At 42.2% G+C, this 14,240-nt stretch overlaps 1 protein-coding gene across 1 annotated transcript in view; it reads left to right on the top strand.

Moving 5' to 3' along the window:
- The first annotated feature begins 1,601 nt into the window (after positions 1 to 1,601).
- The window catches only part of ENOX1 (ecto-NOX disulfide-thiol exchanger 1), a 564,230-nt gene continuing 551,591 nt past the window's right edge, over positions 1,602 to 14,240 (top strand). Inside the window, exon 1 of the mRNA XM_005853253.2 lies at positions 1,602 to 1,854. The gene's annotated coding sequence lies outside the window, so the exon portion shown is untranslated. The remainder of the gene's footprint in view (positions 1,855 to 14,240) is intronic.

Here is a 14,240-nt window from a genome sequence, read left to right on the forward strand (position 1 = left end):
AACTAGTGACCCAGTGCATGAAATTCATGCACATTAAAAGGGAATTAATTAGAGGAAATATTGTAATATTGCTATTTGCCCTTTCTCTATAGTAGAAGTGTCAGAGATGAAAGAAAATTAGTAAAATGTATATGAAAATCTTCTTCCTGTCAGAGTCTGGGGCATGCCATGGGAACCAGAGTTAAGTCCTCTCCCACCCACACGCGCCTCAAAATTGCGCGAGACCCAGACCCAGCCGGCCCCACCCCCATTGGGCTAGATCCAGACACAGCCGGCCCCACCCCCATGAAGCCCCACCAGGTGGGGGCATGGCCTGAGGTTCCCTGGCCCGGGCTGGGGGGTGTACCTTGAGGTTCCATGGCCCAGGCCAGGGTGCATGGCCTGAGGTCCCCAGGCCTGGGCCTGGGCAGGGGTCATGTGTTGAGGTCCCTGTCAAGCCCTGCCAGGCGGAGGGGAGCGGCCTCAGGTCCCCTGGCTCAGTGCCAGGGAGGGGGGTGCGGCCTGAGGTCCCCGGGCCCAGGCCGGGGCGGGGAGTGCACCTTGAGGTTCCCTATCAAGCCCCGTGGGTGGGGGGGCGCAGCCTGAGGTCCTCTGTCAAGCCCCACAAGGCGGGGGGTGCAGCCTCAGGGCCCCTGCCCTGGCCCAGTGCCATGCAGTCTCAGGTCCCTGCTGATTGCTTGTTAAGGCTTGTTACAGGAACTCGGCCTCCGCCTTGGGCACAGCCATCTTGTGTTGCAGAATCCCTGCCTCCTCCGCTGTGGGTACAGCCATCTTGACTGTTACGGCTTCATGGTCAATTTGCATATCCCCTCTTTATTAGATAATATACTGTGGGTACAGCCATCTTGACTGTACGGCTTGATGGTCAATTTGCATATCCCCTCTTTATTAGATAATATAGAGAGACCCCTGTATAGTTTCTCCAAATGGTAACATCTTCCAAACTACAATACATATTACAACCAAGATTCTGACACCGATCCCATCAAAATGCAGAGCATTTCCACCACCACAAGGATCCCCATGTTGCCTTTTTATGCCCCGACCCATCTCCTCTCTTCTTACCCCTCCCATGGCTATGACCCCAGCAACCGCCAGTCTGTTTTCTACATTCTATGATTCTGTCATTTCATGATTGTTATATAAATATTGTGTGTGGTCTCCGGGGTTAGATTTTTTTCCACACCACATAATTCCCTGGAGATTCATCTAAGTTGTTGCTTCTACCAATAGTTTTTTTTCCATTTTATTGCTGAGGAGTAGTCCAACTTTTTAATCATTTTTCTGTCAGAGGACTTCTGGGTTGTTTCCACATTTTGATTATTATGAATAAAGTTGCTGTGGACATTTATGTACAGGTTTTCTGTTTGAAAACATCCCAGGTTTTTGTTCACTGGGATAAATGTGCAGGAGTACATGTGGTTGGTAGTTTCATGTTTACGAAACTGCCAAACTGTTTTCTCCAGTGGCTATACCATTTTACATTCCCACCAGCAATGAAGGAGTGCTTTGAAGTTTTCTGTGCAGGGTGGACTAGTCAAGTGGCTTGTGTTCTGGGATTTATAACAATGATGTGCTTTCTTTTATGCCTCAAGCAGATAGAGTTCTGACGATGTGAAGGATGGAGAAGCATGTGACCCCTCAGTTTTCTGTTGTGAAGAACCAAGCAGCAGGATGTGCTGCATTGTAAAGCAAACATCCTATTTATGGGGTGAACAAGAACATAAGCCGAGTTATGCAGTCAGTCAACAAGAGTTATAAGTGGAATTTAGAGCCTGCAACCCAAGACTAATCATTCAAAATGTAAGCAGATACATAGAGGAAATACTCCAACTTATGGCCCAGTTCTGAAAGGTAAGGACTAGATTCATATGAAGAAAACCTGGTCATAGCAGGATGAGGAAAAGAAGTGCAAACCAGCCCAAGGGAATAAAGACCAAAAGAAAGTTGAAGCATGACTGTTACTGATGGAGGGATTGTACTGTTGCACATTTCAGAAACTATTTTAGGAAGGACCATTTGCATTACATCTTAGAATTTAATCAAACCACTTGGCTGGTTTCTTTTTTTAAAATATATTTTATTGATTTTTTTACAGAGAGGAAGGGAGAGGGATAGAGAGTTAGAAACATCGATGAGAGAGAAACATCGATCAGCTGCCTCCTGCATACCCCCCACTGGGGATGTGCCCGCAACCAAGGTACATGCCCTTGACCAGAATCGAACCTGGGACCCTTCAGTCTGCAGGCCAATGCTCTATCCACTGAGTCAAACCGGTTAGGGCTGGCTGGTTTCTTAAAGACTCACCATCTTAGGCCAAAGACATAGAAGAAGAAATGCTGAGGATATATTTGCTTTGCCTCTCTCCCCTAACACATGTCTCCACAGCATACCTTTGCCCATAGGTAGCTGTGATCAACTTTCTTTCTTCCCCTGGGCATTGAGATGCTTATCTTAATTCTTAAGGATACAATTCTAGGATACAATGTTAAGATACAAAAATCAATTATATTACTATATGATACCAGTGTACAATTAGAAGTTGAAATAAAAATGACATTTATAATAGCACCAAAAATATGAAATACTTAGGGATAAATCTGACAAAAGATGTGTAAAACCTGTACACTGAAAAACCATACATATTGTTCAGAAAAATTAAAGAAAACCTAAATAAATGCTAAGTTATAACTTTTACATAGTGAGAAATCTCACAATTTCCCCCAAATTGATATATAGATTTAATGCAATTCCAATAAAAATGCCAGCAGTCTTTGAAATTTAAAAGATAAATTTAAAAGTCACATAGATACAGAAAGAACCTAGAATAACCAAAATAATTTAGTAAAAGAACAAAGTTGTAGGACTAAAACTACCTGATTTCAAGACTTACAAAGCTCAGTAATCAAGAGAGTGGTGTTGGTATCACAACAGTCAAATAGATTACTGGAACAAGAGAGAGTCAGAAATAGATCCATACATGTAGAGACAACTGATTTTAGATAAAGATGCAAAGGCAAGTCAGTGGAGAAAGGACTGTTTCTTCTACAAATGACTCTGAAACAACTGGGTATCATAAGCAAAAAAAATGCACATTGAATCATATCTTATAGTATCTCTATAAGATACTATAAAAGCGTAAGCAACCAGCCAACTTTTCGACCATTCAACCGGTAGCTATGACACACACTGACCACCAGGGGGCACACGCTCAATGCACAGGCATGGAAATATGGAACAGACTGATGAATCTCAGAGGGAGGGGGGAGGGGGGGGCAGGAAGAGATTAACCAAAGATCTTATATGCATACTAGAGGCCCAGTGCATGGATTTGTGCACTGGTGGGGTTCCTTGGGCCAGGCCGAGGGGAGTGGGCTGCAACCGGCAGTCCAACATCTCCCAAGGGGTCCTGGATTGCAAGAGGGTGCAGGCCAGGCCGAGGGGCCCTACCGGTGCACAAATCTGTGCACCGGGCCTCTAATGTATAATTAAAAAGAACACAAAATAGCTCACAGACATATATGTAATCCTTAAAACTAAATCTTGTAGAAGAAAACATAGCAAAAATCTGTGATAATGGGTTGGATAAAGATTTTGTAGATGTGAAACTAAAAACACAGTTCATAAAAACAAATTGATAAACTGGACTTCATCAAAATTAAAAATTTCTGCTCTTTGAAAGGTAATGTGAAGAATATGCAGAGATAAGCCACAGATTGGGAGAAAATATTTGCAAATATACGGTATCTGATAATGACTTGCATTCAGAACATGTATAACTTACTCTCAAAACTTAATAATAATAATAAAAAATAGGCAAGTGATTTGGACAGATGTTCTACCAAAGAAGAAATATGAGTGGTAAATAAACACATGGAAAGATGCTCAAAATCATTACTCATTAGGGAAATGCAAATTGATATCCCAGTGAGATTACGTTAGAATGGCTATAATTAAAACACCTAACCTTGTCTAATATTGACAAGGATATGGAGGAAATGGACTTTCATTCACTGTTAGTGGGACTACAAAATGGCAAGGATACTTTGGAAAAATATTTGGCAGTTTCTTTAAAAAATTAAACATGTAGAACCAGATGGCAGCACAGGTAAATGTAGCACTTGCATCCTCCCACAACCACATCAAAATTACAACTGAAATACAGAACAGCCATCATTTAGAACTGGCTGAAATCTGGCTGAATGGCACCCTACAACGAGAGAATTGAAGAAGAAACCACATTGAGACTAGTAGGAGGGATGGAGATGTGGAACAGGCTGGAATGACACCCTTGTGTGGTGTGTTTTTAATCAGGAGGGATATCTTGGCGGAGAGACCTCCCGTGAGGAGCAAGGGATCCCAGTTCCATTCCAGCACTGTCAGCCCAGGGTTCCAGTGCTGGGAAGAGAAGTCCCCATAACTTTGGGCTGTAAAAACCAGCAGAGATTGTGGCTAAGTGACACAGAGGCTGCTGGAGACGCAGCCGTTTCCTCTTAAAGGGCACAAATGGACTTTCTTAGACTCACTCCCTCTCAGCTCCAGTGCTGGGGCAGCAGCTTGAAAGGATCCAGGGACATATGGCCAGGGGGACTAAATTGTCTGGTATCAGGACAAGAACTGGGGAGCAGCTTTCTCCCAGACAAAAATGCTGGCAGAGGCCATTGTTCCTCTGCTGAGACTCCCCCTCCCCCCCACAGTGCCAACTGGCAGACCATATCTAAGTTTCTATCAACCTGATGTGCACACTGTTCCCCCTGACCTGGTGATTCCTTGAGATCCCACCCCACTCAATTTGCAGTCCCACCCAAGCTGTTTGCAATGGCTTTTCCATATGAGTGGCCTATTCTGTCTCAGACTTCAGACTTTCCTAAAATCTCTCAAACAAGTAGCAGCTGGACCCAGCATGCCCCATACCTCTTGCTAAGTGGCCCCAGGCCTGGCACTAGCAGCAGCTTGCCAAGGTTCACAGCTTGGCCTCTCCTGGACACCTCCAAGCCCAACACAAGTAGCAGCCATCTACAGATTGCTCTGTAGCTCATGCTGGGTGGCCTCAGGCAAGGCACAAGCAGTTACTGACTTTGCATCTCCCAGTAGAACCCAGAGCCAGTGCACCTGGTGGATAGTTTCAGACCGCACCAGCTTACAACCCTACAACATCCACAAGCGACATAATCAAGGGGAGGACTTGATGAGCACCAAAGCCCCACTGAAGCAAAGTCCTGCTCCATAGGGATGTTGTCTGCATAGCAGCTCTTCCACTATAGTCACAGCTGGTCCTGGGGCTCAATTCTTCTTAGTGACACCAACAGCAATGAAGACTCAACTACAACAGGACAGTGCATACAACCACACAGGGATGCAACTAGAGTGCCCACCCCAGGTGACTGGGGAGGCTGAGCCACTGGGCCCTATAGGACACCTGCTATACAAGGCCATTTTATCAACTCCATGAGACATAGCAGCTCTACCTTATACACAGAAACAAACACAGGAAAGCAGCTAAAATACAGAGATAAGGAAACATGTCACAAATAAAAGAACATAATAAATCTCCAGAAAAAGAACTAAATGAATGGCAGCAAGCAAACTACTAGGTAAAGAGTTCAAAACAATGGTTATAAGGATGCTCAAGGAACTTAATGAGAGCTTCAAGGAACTTAGTGAGAATGTTAAGGAACTTAGAACATCAACAACTTAAAACAGGACCAGTCAGAAATGAAAGATAAAACTAAATGAAAAGGAGAAAATTTACTGGGAAATCAACAGTAGAGTAGAGGATACCAAGAATCAAATCAGGGATTTGGAGGAAGCAAAAAATACCCAATCAGAACACCAAAAAGAAAAAAAGATTCCAAAAATATGAGGATAGTGTAAGGAGTCTCTGGGACAGCTTTAAGCTTACCAACATTCCCATTCTGGGGGTGCTGGAAGGAGAAGAGAGGGAGCAAGAAATTGAATACCTACCTGAATAAATAATGTTAGAAAATTTTCCGTACCTGCTGAAAGAAATAGACTTACAAATCCAGGAAGTGCAGAGAGCCCCAAACAAGAGGAACCCAAAAACACATCATAATTAAAATGCCAAAGGTTAATGACAAGGAGAGAATCTTAAAAGCAGCAAGAGAAAAGCAGTTAGTTACCTACAAGGGAGTGTCCATACGATTGTCAGCTGATTTCTCAGCAGAAACTTTGCAAGCCAGAAAGGAATGGTAAGAAATACTCAAAGTGATGAAAAGCAAGGACCTACAACCAAGATTACTCTACCTAGCAAAGCTATCATTTAGAATTGAAGGTCAGATAAAGAAAGAGCTTCCCAGACAAGAAGAAGCTAAAGGAGTTCATCACCACCAAACTAGTATTGCATGAAACGTTGAAAGGTCTTCTTTAAGAAGAAAAAGAAGAAAAAAAAGATAAAACATATTAACATTAAAAAGGCAATAAATACATATCTACCAACAACTGAATCTAAAAATAAATAAAAAAAACCCCACAAGGAATCAAATGAACAAAATAACAAACTGATGAATAAAATAGAACCAGATGCATGAAAACATGGAACAGACTGATGAATCTTAGAGGTGAAGGGGGAGGGGTCACAGGAACAGATCAACCAAAGAATTTATATGCATACTAGAGGCCCAGTGCATGAATTTGTGCACCAGTGGGGCCCCTCAGCCTGGCCTGTGGGACTGGGCTGAAACCAGCTCTCTGAAATCCCCCAAGGGGTTCCAGATTGCCAGAGGTTGCAGGCCAGGCTGAGGGACCCCACCGATGCACGATAGGGGCTGGGGAGGGACGCAGGAGGTTGGCCAGCGGAGGAGGGACTGCGGGAGGGCTCCAGGGCATATCTAGCCCATCTCGCTCAGTCCTGATCGGCCAGACCCCAGCAGCAAGCTAACCTACCAGTTGGAGCGTCTGCCCCCTGGTGGTCGTGCACGTCATAGCGAGCTTTTGAGCAGCCTTAGCATATCATTAGCATATTACACTTTGATTGGTTGAACAGATGACCAGACACTTAGCATATTAGGCTTTTATTTTATAGGATATTTATAGCCCATGGACACAGACAATAGGGTGGTGAAGGCCTGGGGCAAGGTGGATCCTGGTGGAAAAGGGCAATGGGGGGAAGTTGGGGGAGCATCTCTAATACTTTCAACAATAAAGATAAAAAATAAATAATAAATAAACATAGATCTACCACATGGTTCATCCATTTTGACATCTAGATATTTACCCAAGAGGAAAAAATATGTGCCTATGCCAGGGGTGGGGAATGTCCAGCCCATTGGCTGTCTAAGGCCTATGAAATCATCTTGTCTGTCCCTGCCAAGACATTAGGAGTGAGTGAATTAAATGTTTGACCAAATATAGCATGCTAATTTTTAAGTTGATAATTTTGCATGGCCCTCAAATGTTATAAATATCCAAATGGCCCTTGACACAAAAGTGGTTCCCCACTCCTGGTCTATACAAAGGCTTGTATATGAATGTTCATAGCAATATGCTTTGTAATAGCCAAAAACTCAAATGTTCTTCAACAGGTGAAAGGACATTCATTGTAGCACAGCCGTGTCTGTGCTGAAAGTACACAGGGGTAAAATGTAATGACTTATTGATTCATGCAGCTACATGAATGAATCACACTATAACTATGCTGAGTGAAAGAAGCAAGGTGAAAAATAAAAGTACATACTGTATGATTCTGTATATTCAAAACTACGGAAAATGCTAACATATCCATTATGTCAGAAAACAAATCAGTGGCTGCCTGGGTATGGGAAAATGTGAGAGGGAGAGCTAACAAAGGGCATGAAAAACATTTGGAGGTAATGGATATGGTCATTATCTTGATTGTCACAGTGGTTTCACAGGTATAGCCATATGTTAAAACTTATGAAATTGTATACTTTAAAATGTGCAGTGTGTTGAATTTGAGTTATTCCTCCATAAAGCATTAAAGTTCTGGAGAGTAGGAGTGGTACAGGGCATTTTGTGGGCACAAAGAAAGGAGTGGGTTAATTTTTCTGGGGAATCGAGTTGGTAGGGGCTTTACAGGGAAGGTGGTCTTTGCCAAGCTGGGAAAGGTGAAGAAACATTTGTCGGAACTGACAGGAAGACACAACACATTCTAGGTAAGGAGGTAGTTTCAGGGAGGGCTAATAAAGGGTGTCCCAAAATTCACGCAAGAAGTAATTTTGATAGAAAACACAGGTTTATAATTAAAAATTGTAAATGTTTTATTGATTCATAAAGTATACAGTATAGGGTTATGTATGGAATAGCATATCAGGTAAATGGCCTCCACGGCTTTGCTGGCACATACACACTCTTTTGTTATTGCCTGAGCAGCTGCATTTTCGAAGAAGAATGGTCCGATGATGCCTCCAGCCCAAAATCTGCACCAAACAGTGACACGTTGTGGATGCATTTGTTTCTCAACAATCACTCGTGGATTTTCTGAACCCCAAATGCGATAATTTTGTCGATTAACCAAGCCATCAAGATGAAAATGAGCCTCATCGAAATTCAGCCACATTTATGCAAAACGGTCATGGAAAATTTCAACAAAAGAGTGCGTATGTGCCAGCAAAGCCGTGGAGGCCATTTACCTGATATGCTATTCCATACATAACCCTATACAATATACTTTATGAATCAATAAAACATTTACAATTTTTAATTATAAACCTGTGTTTTCTATCAAAATTACTTCTTGCGTGAATTTTGGGACACCCTTTAGGTGTGAAGGAACTTGGTAACAAGATTAAGGACTCATGGAGAGGTTTAGCATCCTGGCAGCCATAGAGGTAAATGAAGCTAAAGAAGTAGGTAGGTGCAAGACCATAGGAAGTTTTGCTCGTCATTCTGAAATATTAAGATTTTAGCTTATAGGGACAAGGGAGCCACTGAACAGTAGCAGAGCATATTCACTTTCAGGAAGATTATTCTCCTGTTAGAAGGAATGCTTATATGATAATTAAAGATATCTAGAATTTTAGTCAAGAAGAGATTTTTCCATTGATAAATGTTCCATATGAACACTCACTGTGAAAGTATTTTATTTTAAAGGGTGTGAAAGGAATTTGATCACATGGAAGATATGGTACCAGGAGCCAACTGTGCAGACACATACACATGGACATGCATTCCTGGATTTCTCTCCTGTCCTCACTCACCCTACCTGTTGACGTAGAGGGCACAGTCCTCAATCTTGTTTCAGGGTTTTTTTGTCAAAAGGTTCCAGATCAGAAATCTTGCCTTAATCTAAATTATAAAAGTGCTTCACTGCAGAATCACATCAGAATGGACGTGAGAACTTAACTCAGCAGCCTTGAGATTTTGAAGGCACCTCTGTGTGGTTGAGCTTCAGTGGCCCAGCACTAAAGACTAGGCCTACCTCTCCCTGGGGTGCTTTGAAATGCCCCTTGTGGTGTTTGAAAGCCAGAATTGCAAAGGCAGCTGATAATTCCTCAGCTGGAATGTTACACCTTGAAAACCCTGAAGGGATGCTGGAAATAAGAATTCTGGCATGAGTGGAGCATTAAAGTCCAGAGCCCTCTAATTACCAAATCTGCTTTGATTCCACTACAAACATTTACACTTCCTGATCATCTTTGGCCACTAAACTCAGAGTATGCCAGATTTGTTTACCTGGTAGGAAAACCTTGTTTTTTCCTTCTTACTGAGAATGGACCTTTAGCCATATGTTTGGAAAACTAAGTTTTCAAGGGATACTTCTGTGTGCATCTGGGGAAAACCTAAATATTTTGCCTCTGATTTTTAATGCTAGTGGTCTAGTAATCTTTTAATTGTTATTTTGAAAATCAGATCCAGCATTTGCATGTTTGTTGAGTACTGGGATGGTGATGCAATTAAATTTCATAGTATACTAGAGGCCTGATGCACAAAATTCATGAAAGAGCCCTAACTGGTTTGGCTCAGTGGATAGAGCATTGGCCTGCGGACTGAAGAGTCCCGGGTTTGATTCCGGTCAAGGGCATGTACCTTGGTTGCAGGCACATCCCCAGTGGGGAGTGTGCAGGAGGCAGCTGATTGATGTTTCTCTCTCATCGATGTTTCTAACTCTCTATCCCTCTCCCTTCCTCTCTGTAAAAAATCAATAAAAAAATCAATAAAAAATAGTATGTCATAAAAAAAAATCATGAAAGAATAGGCCTTCCTTCCTCCGGCTGCCAGCACTGGCTTCCCTCCAGCACCCAGGACCCGGGCTTCCCTTGCAGCCTTGGCTTCATCTGGAAGGTAGTCTGGAAGGATGTCTGTTCTAATTAGCATATTACGCTTTTATTATTATCCTATATAATAAAAGGCCAGGGACCATAAACGTAACGACTGGAATGACTGCTCAACCAGTTGCCATGAGGTGCATTGACCACCTCTTGGTCCCTTCCCTCCCCTCCCCCCCCTCGGTCCCTTCCCTCCCCTCCCCCACCTCCCCTGTCCCCCCACTCCCACCTGCAGGCAAATGGGGAAGCGGGTGGGTGGCAGCAGGGCAGGACTGGGGACTGGCGAGTGGGCAGAACAGCTGATCTCTTGTCTCTCCCCCTGGCCCGCAGGCTCCAATGGATCAGGGATGGTGAACGGGGGGAACCTGGGTGGGTGGCAGGAGGACCAGGCTGGCTGTCAGGCCGTTGGGATCCCCAGCTCATCCCCAGCTGCTCAGGGGCTCAGGCCTGTAGGAAAGTGGGCGCGGCGACTTCACCTCCATCACGCGCGGCTGCTTGGGGGTTCAGGCCAGCGGGAAAGTGGGTGCAGGCGACGTCACCTCCATGCGCGTGCACCTGGCCGGCCGCTGATGGAACACGCTGCCCACTCAGGGCCACTCACGCTGCTGCTGCTGCCACTGCTGCTGGGGCTTGCGGCGCTGAGGGAAGCTGCGGGGCATGCCTGCGACCTACCCGTCCTGGCAGCGGAGGGGTGCTGAGGGAAGCTGTGGGGCATGCCTGCGACCTACCCGTCCTGGCAGCGGAGGCGACTTCCTGGGGACTGGCAAACAGGGCAGAAATGGCCCTGATCGCAGGCTAGGCCTAGGGATCCTACCCGCATGATTTTGTGCGCTGGGCCTCTAGTAGATTATAATTATTAGGGTATATACATCATCATTTGATTTTAATATCCATTTTATATGCTGGGAGGATTAATATATTCAGCAAAGAATCCTGGATTCTTAAACTCATAAATAAAATACAATGAAATGAAATGATGGTGAGAATAATTTCATTTGTTTTAAAATTTAGCTGTTGATGACTATTTGTTGAGTTGCTAATTATTCAACTACCTTAAAATATGGAGGGAACTGAATGTGTTTCTTATTATCATTATTATTGTTTTTACTGTGACTCCTAGTTCAGAAAATAACGTCAGGCACATTCTCAGAGATCAGGGGTTTGTGTAGGTTTTAAATGAAGTCAAACCCTACTAATTGCCAGGTGAGGAGCAAGGCCAGTCCCCTGCTGGGAAATAGGTGCCTCTCTCTGCTCCCGTGATGCGGACGTGGCCCTTGCTGTTGTCATCGAGCCCAGCGTTCCCATGGCTCCTTTCTCCAAGGTGAGCTCCAGCCTGGGGCCCCTCTCCATACCTGTTTAAAGATACTAAAGCAAAGTTATGTTTATCTAAATATGACACAAGTCTGTTATAAAAAAATAAGCATTTCAAACTTTAGAAAACCTTTCCTGAATAGGCTTTGACTTGGTTAAAGAGCTATGGGAAGTGGGGTCTTTTTAATCCCTCCCAGGAATAATTGTAGCTGAATATGCCTCCTGCCTTGCTCTTATTAACATCAAAATATATTCACATAAATAATTTCATTTAAATGGGACTGACTCCATTTGTAATAGATCTTAATAAAATTCAGATAAAGGAGGCAGAAAAATGTTCTGTGTAACTTGATGAGAAACCATTATATAATAGCCATTATATAACCAATGATGATGATGATGATGATGATAGCTGATAATTACAAAGTATTTACTGTGTGCTGGGCACTTTTTAATGTACTTTACATATTGTTACTAATTTGATGCTTAAACAATCCTATGAGGTAGATCCTAATATTTTCCATATCTAGAAACTGAATTTCAGTGAAATGAAATAACTTAACTTGGTATTACATGGCTTGTAAGTGTTGGAGGAAAATTCAAACCCAGGCAGTCTGATGTTAGAGTCTGTGTTCTGATACGATGTATGATATTGCCTCTTAATTATATAATCTTTTGAAGAAATCATCTTAAAGACTTGATGTAAGTTATGATTTAAATGGCATTAAGAGCTAATATAAAGCAGTAACATGGCTGCAATTTATTGAGTACTTACTATTCCAGGTACTGTGCTAAGTACTTTGCATGTACTATGTAGTGTTTTGCACATTTTATTTAATCCTCTTCATAATGTTTGAAGCAGGTATTATCATTCACATTTTGTAGATGAGAAAAATGAGGCTTAGAGAGGTTTACTGGCTTGCTCAAGGCCAGATAGTAAATTTGAGACAGGATTCAAAGCCAAGTCCTTGACTCAAATGCTTTTGTTTTTAATCTTGAGCTAAAAGGTAATGAAAAGAACCAAAATTGGACTGTTTCATGTATAAGCAGCTCTATTATATAAGTCATACCATTAATTTTGAATTTTTAGTTAAAATAAATAACTCAAACATATCAGAATGGTTGCAGATTTTCAAATGATTTTATCTTCACATTAAAAAATGTTTCAAGCAATGGGACTGGTGCCTGAACAATGCTTGAATTATTGGGCAGTGTAGTGTCATGGGCATCTTTGATTATCTGGTAGAGTCTATGTCCTTCTTCTCGAGTAAAGTATGTGCATACATAAACTAAAATACATAGGATGACAAGGAACCGGTTATATTGAAGGAGTTATCGAATTATTAAAACAAATTTGTTTTGTGGTAATACATGTGCTTCTTTACTAACATATTCTATTAGATCTTGCTTTGGGCATAATGGCCACTGTAATTATAAACTGGTTATGAACCTGGACGATATTTTGAAATATCAACAATTACAATGCGATATGAAAATTCCTATGATTTCTTTTGGTGACAGTTGCACAAGTGCTGCCAATGCTATCCTGATTTGTTGTCTAAATTCATAACTGAAGCAAATGCTAAATTTCATCTAGCTATTGGTGAAAATATAGATCTAATTTTTCCCCATCTGAGTTTAAGTACCTCCATGAATTCTATCTATGGACCCCTTTGGGATCCATGAACCCAGATTAACATACTCTAGAGCGTTTTGGTTAATCTTATGCTCTTCAAGTGAAGTTATCCAAGTGGATGTGCTGTTTACATCTAGATCCTCAAAACTTTGTGCCTCAACATTGCCAAACGGTCTGGGTTCCCCTTTACTGCCACCCTGTAGAGGTTCTCCCTGAGCCTGAGGAAGGCCTGGAAATGCCTTTATGTTGTTAATTGGTTATTTGCCTACTCATGAAGTATGAAGACTCAGCCCTATCTTAGATCTTACAGTTCTAAAGAGAGTTGACAGCAGCAGAAATACACTTTCAAGGTTGAGGATGGGATGACACTGCCTAGGAATCCTGCTCATGAAGGGCAATAACAGTAATAAAAGCAGTAAATGGGAAACTTTGATTCTGAAAGTAAATTTATTGACTTTGCTACCATGATAGGATCTATTAGCCTATTACCCTTCCCCATATCTTCTTTTCATGCACAATAATAGTATCATATTATACCATACCACATTGGTTCATTTTTTCATTCAGAAATATTTATTGTCTACTATGTCCCAGGCACTGAGTTATCAATTTGTCTATCAATTATAATTCCATAGTTCTTTGAAATTATATCCAATTTTTAGTCTAGGAATCTGAGGTATGCAGTGGTTTTGATGTGCGTGTAAGTGGTAGAGCAAATCATTTTACTTTTTATACTGAGTGGTACCACCTACTCTTACAGCTCTTCCAGCCTTACCCCCTGGAGGGGAGGGCTCAGTAACTGAGCAATTTAGCTGCCTGATTCCCAGGAACTTGTAAGACACCGTGACACAGATTAACATGATATATAGGAACAGTGATTTTCAACTGAAATTTGCTGAACTTGTTAAGGGCAGACAAACTGCATTTTGAAGTTCAGATTGCTATTTGGAAGCAAGAAAGTGGATTTCAGGTTAATGGATTTGGAGTCAGATTACTTTGTGCTTGACTGGCTTTTGGTAAATTGGCCATATGTTCTGAGTCTGCTCATA

The sequence above is a fragment of the Myotis brandtii genome, unplaced genomic scaffold (assembly GCF_000412655.1).
Source record: "Myotis brandtii unplaced genomic scaffold, ASM41265v1 scaffold1018, whole genome shotgun sequence".
NCBI lineage: Eukaryota > Metazoa > Chordata > Mammalia > Chiroptera > Vespertilionidae > Myotis > Myotis brandtii.